This window comes from Mustela nigripes, chromosome 13 (assembly GCF_022355385.1).
Source record: "Mustela nigripes isolate SB6536 chromosome 13, MUSNIG.SB6536, whole genome shotgun sequence".
Classification (NCBI taxonomy): Eukaryota; Metazoa; Chordata; class Mammalia; order Carnivora; family Mustelidae; genus Mustela; species Mustela nigripes.
In genome coordinates, this window is record NC_081569.1 from 110,569,291 (window position 1) to 110,575,132 (window position 5,842).

A 5,842-nucleotide genomic window follows, 5' to 3' on the forward strand; every position below is an offset into this window, starting at 1 on the left:
ATATATATATATATATATATATATATATATATATATATATATATATATATATAACTTAGGAATATCTGTATTGGTTGGCATTTAAAGTGATGTATACAAGGATGTTCATCATATGTCTTTTCTGTCCTTACTCCTTTTTTCTCCTCGTCTTGATTTCTTGCCCTTTCTCCAACAAATTTAATGAACAACTGCTGTAATTTTGGACACAAAATGATTAAGACCCTGCCTCTAGAAAGCTGATAATTTTGTAGGTGAGCTGGAAATATATGTCAATAGTTGCCATATAGGAAGTCCCCTAATTTCCTATATAATAAAATGTTTCCCAAAATGTGTTTGAAAATAAATATTCACATGGCAGAGAGTTAGGAGGTGTTTGGGTATTTCTATGGGGAGTTACTCCATGAGGCCAAAGTGTGTCATTATAAAACATCTAATTTTAGGGTGAATTTAGTTGGTTGGCTGGGTGGCTCAGTTATTTAAGTATCCAACTCTTGGTCTCAGCTGAGGTCTTGATCTCAGGGTCTTGAGTTTAAGCCCAGGGTGGAGCCTACATAAAACAAAAACAAAACCAAAAACGTCTAATTCTTTTTCCTGGGCATGTTGTCTCTCTTGGGACTAGGAATCCTATTTGGTGTACAGCATCAAACGTGTCTGAGTGGGATTGCTCGCTGTGCCTGAGCTAAGCAAATGAATCTTGGCCCAACCTCCTTGTAGAGAGAGGTGCAGCCTCTGGGATTTGAGCTCTGTTCCTGGGATGGTAGCTATATGAAGCTGGGGGAAAATGATCCCTCTCACCCTACTGTGACAGTATGAGCTGGGTACTTAAAGCATGTCTCCCATTCATGTATTTGATTATCCGGGGTATCTTTTTGCAACCCAGCAATACCTATAGCTCTGCACTGTCCCAAGGGAGAATCACGGACTGTTGGAGATAGGCCTGGGAAGGAGTAGGCCAGACAAGAGGACACCTATTCTGCCGGACTTTAGAGTGACAGCTTCAGTCACTCCTTAGTCCTTAGCTGTCCCAACTTTTATGTATATGTGGCCAAGGCTTTGTCTGTAGAAGGACTGGGAAATGAGGTAGGAAGAGTTAATTTTTTTTTCCACCGTAGGCCAGGATAATAACAAATGTTTACCTCAACTTCAGGAAGGCCTGGCTTCATACTTCTTCCACTCCTTGGCATTGTGAGCTACCAGAGCTTCATGCAGTAACCACGATCATTAATAAGATGATGTCTAAGAGACTGAATTTGGTGTCCTAAAGGTAGTTTAAGACTATTAGTCTATAATGTGTGAAATGTGTTGAGTTGTGTGAAATTTAGTCCTGGTTTGCTTAGTGTGGTAAATATAATTGGCATATTTGTAAAATTCAGTAGTAGTACACAGGGAGGAATAATAAATTGTGCCTAGAAGGTAATGAGAAGGTTTACAGAGGGGATACTCAGACTCTTTAGTAAATGGGTGGCTTTGAAAGTAGATTTAATAGTGGAAATTCCTTCCTGAAAATACTGATAATTAAGACCTCACTCAAATCAGATAGGACTGTGGTCCAGAATACATTATTAGTTTTGAATTTCTGTATACCTTAATTCTTTATACACAAAATACAGTAGCTTCTAAGCTGCCTTTAGTAAATTTTCATTGTTAGATGATTAAATGTTTTTTTAAGTAGAATCAGTTGCTCTATTTTAAACTTTTGATTCAGATACTGTGCTGAATGGCTGAGGCAGCCACAACATATGACATGAATTAAGTCTTAAGAGGCAAAAGTCCAGAGGAAAGACAGAAATCTCTGTAACTGTGACAAGTGGGGAATTGTGCTCTTAAAAAATGTGCTTTGTGAGAGTAGGGAGGGAGTGGAGAATGAGAGAGTTGGAGAATGGTGCTGGATGGAGATGACAGTTGAGTTGAAAGCAGAGATACTTTTAAAGCTAACCTTCCAGTACCTGGTCTCTAAGTTTTCTTTAACCCTTGACTTAATTGGTTAAGTTATAATCTTCCATAGCATTTAGTTACATATGTATACAAGTTAGAATTACTACTCTTAATAAGGACTCTCAGATTTTGCATGGTTCAGGATCAATAAAGCAAAATTATATTTTCCTTGGTATATTATATTTACTCGTAATACTAATAAATACTACTATACTACCACTACTGCTCCTGTAACTACTTCTATCATCACTATTATTACTGCTATTAGTACAGTGTTCTAATGCTATTAACCCTTGTCCTCTTCCTTCCACTCCTAATACTACTGAATAATGCTTATTATTACTAGGAACCACTTTTAAGTTCTTTTTTTTTTTCAATTATTTTTTAATAGTAGTCACTATTACTGTCTGACATGGGGCTTAAACTCACAACCCTGGGATTGAGAGTCACATGCCCTACTGATGGAACCAGCCAGCCACACCTATAGTTTTTTCTTTTTAAGTTCTTTATAGTTTTAAGATGGGAGAGTATATCAATTTTTAGAAGGCTTTTCAAGATTGATTTAAAAAAGTGATTATTTCACAGAAACTTAATAAAATTATCTGCATTTTCAAAGAAGTCTTCTGATAATTCAAGTTCTAGTTATGAGGGGTTATCCTATGTTTTTCTTTTTTTTTGATAAGTATTATTATATGTATAGTAATATGATTGAGTTCTTATGATTAAATTTATTTCAAATAAAAATTAATCCTAAATATAAAGGTTTTTCTACTGAAGTATATACTTTTTTTTGTTACTCTTTATATATATATATATGACTAAAATCAGGAAAACTGTTGCCTCCTTTTCATGTTCACAGAGCAGCTTCTGCTCTGTGGGCCAGAGCAGAGTTGGGCTAGTCCTGTTTCCTGCAAAGGAGGGGGTACATGTACCAGAGCAGGATTCTGGTACATGGAATGGAGCCAGGGGTCGGGACACTAAGCCAGCCCTTTCTGCCAGCCCTTCAGGAGATATCCTGAGCACCTAAAATAGTAGGTGACACATGGTAGGTGGTCAACAAATACTTGATGAATGGGAGATTTTCTCTTTTCTTTCTTCTCTCTTTCTTTTAGAGGGGAGGAGTGTCAAGGTTCAGATTTGAATAACATATAAGTAACTTTAAGTTATTAATTTTCATAAAGATGATGCTGGGAAAGTATATTTGCATAATAAAGGGATACATTTCAACATTTTTAAAATGAAGAATTAAGAACTCATTAGTTTTAAGGCTTGCCAGTATTCATCATTGTAATCTGTTAAAGGAAAATATAAATTGTAATAATTAAATTGAGAATACAAGAGAACTTTTGGTAAAGTGATAATGTTTATAACAAAAATACAAATAAAATTTTTGAAAAGCTTGAATATTATGAAATCTCCAAAAGTTAAAAAGTCAAAGTAGAGTGATGCAGTGCCTGGCAGAAGTACCTCCATCTGCGGTGTTGTGCTCTGGGAAAGAGAGATGGATTTGTAAATCCAGACTGAGATTCTGCCTACCTGAAGCCATTACTGTGCAGAGACCCATTGGTGAAGCCTCCTTCATCATGTCCTCCCAGGAGGCAAAACTGTCAGCTGAGGACTTGGGGTCATATAAGAAGGAAGGAGAATACATTAAACTCACAGTCCTTGGACAGGATAGCATTGAGATTCGCTTCAAAGTGAAAATGACAACACATCTCTAGAAACTCAAAGAATCATGCTGTCAGAGACAGGCAGTTCCAATGAATTCACTCAGGTTTCTTTTTGAAGGTCAGAGAGTTGCTGATGATCACACTGCAAAAGAACTGGGAATGGAAGAAGTGATTGAAGCTTATCAGGAATGAACGGGGTCATTCAACAATTTAGAGATTCTTTTTGTTTTTTTCTTTACTCTCAATCCTTTTTTATTTTTAAAAATAGTTCTTTTGTAATGCAATGTTAAAAATGGAATTGAAAATCTTTAAAACATCTGGTAATTTGAATTCTAGTGCTTGTTATTCATTATCACTTGTTTTTATTATGCTGAGCTTCAGTGATGAAACCTAAGCCCCCTTCATATTGCCTTCTCCTTTTAAAAAGTTACATGTGTGCACAGAGACACCACCTTTTCCAACATTGCATTCACAGGCAATGTGAGTATTCATGAGTTTCCAGTTGGCCCTGAAATTCTAGCATGTGATTGCTTTATTCCTAGACTATGATTTTCAGTGGGAAATGGAAGTTTTTCAGAGAACTGAACTGTGGAAAAATGACCTTTCTTTAATCTGAAGCTACTTTAAAAATTTGTGGGTCTGGACCAAAAGAAGGGAATTATCAGGCTGGAGTTGAGATGATAGAGATGGTGAGAGTAATGACTAACTCCAAAGATGGCTTTACTGAGGAGAAAGCATTTTAAGATAAAAGACGTCTTGTCAGAAAATCCAGAAAAGTTCTAATGTAATTAGCAGTTAACAGTTACTCATGCAGAAGTGTATATAACAGAACACAGCTCTTTTTAATTTTATTTGTACTTTTTGGCCTGGGATATAGGTTTTAAATGGAAATTGTCTGTACCAGCTTCATTAAAATAAGCAAAGTGTTTATAAAAACCATTAAAAATGGGAGCCTGGGGGCACCTGAGTGGCTCAGTGGGTTAAAGCCTCTGCCTTCGGCTCTGGTTATGATCCCAGGGTCCTGGAATGAAGCCCCACATAAGGGCTCTCTGCTTGGTGGGGAGCCTGCTTTCCCCTCTCTCTCTGCTTGCCTGTCTGCCTACTTGTGATCTCTGTCTGTCAAATAAATAAATAAATAATCTTAAAAAAAAACATTAAAAAAAGGATCAAAACAGAATCTCTGAAATAGACATTTGTTTTAGAATCTGAAAGAGAAAAAGAATAAAATTGGGTTGTAAGTAGACTAGGTATTGACAAAGCAGGCAGTCTGAGGCTAAATGTTCTCAGCCAAAACTAGATGTTAGATGGAGGAATCCAGAAGTACTATCTTCAACCTACTTTTGAATTGGACTACATTGGACCTATCATAGACTGTCGTTAAGACTAAGTTTACGTTCAGGGCTATGCCCGTGCTCAGTGTAGTTCTGGTAATTAGTATTCTTTGCAAAAATTTTTTCTTGAAAAAGGTGAATTAATCTGTAGGTAGTAAATTGTAGAGAGCGGACTTCAGACATTTTTGGAGGTGTTGCCATGGGTTTTAGCCATAGCTGCTCCTGTATCATTTTTCTTTGAGTTTCTCTTAACCTTTTAGGGTGAAGGATCAGAATTTGTTCCTTTGGCCCTTGTTGAGAATATGGTTTGGATTATTTTCTGCGTTATTCTTATCTATAGCTGGATTCCCTCCTCCCTTTTTTTCCATAAAAGGCAGAGGGCAAGCTTCTCTAGTATTTTAAGTTCTGGTAGCTAAAATTTGAATCTCTCTGACCAGTGTACTAATAGATGGAAAGTCTTATATTTATTTTCTTAGTGAAGTTATTTTAACTAAAATTCCAAAGGGTTTAGTCTATATTAAAGAAATCTGTATTTCTGCTAAAGAAATCTGTATTACTTAGTGATGTAAAGTTATAATGATTGATTGAAGGGATTAGGAATGAGTCATCAATGCTTTTCTCTTTGCTGTTAGTGATTTCAAACTTTTTTTTTGTGTTGGTAACATTGAAAAATTATTTAATCTTGCTGACATGAAGATATTCAGAGTTGCCTTTGCTTGTATCTTCATGGAATGAAAGAGGTGGATTAAGTTGTCTTTTCTAATGTAAATATGAAAATTTTTTTTTTAACCCCAAAGATACACTCCTCTCACTTTAATACATGTTAAAATTGTATGAGTAAGCTTAAATATGTTAGTATGCCTCCCCTTTGGTCTCAGTAGCGATATTTTAAGTGCTCTTAGCCAC

General features: G+C 36.0%; 1 pseudogene; it reads left to right on the plus strand.

The window, feature by feature from the left end:
• The first annotated feature begins 3,518 nt into the window (after positions 1 to 3,518).
• On the plus strand, positions 3,519 to 5,177 carry LOC132029196 (small ubiquitin-related modifier 1-like; annotated as a pseudogene).
• Positions 5,178 to 5,842: the final 665 nt, after the last annotated feature.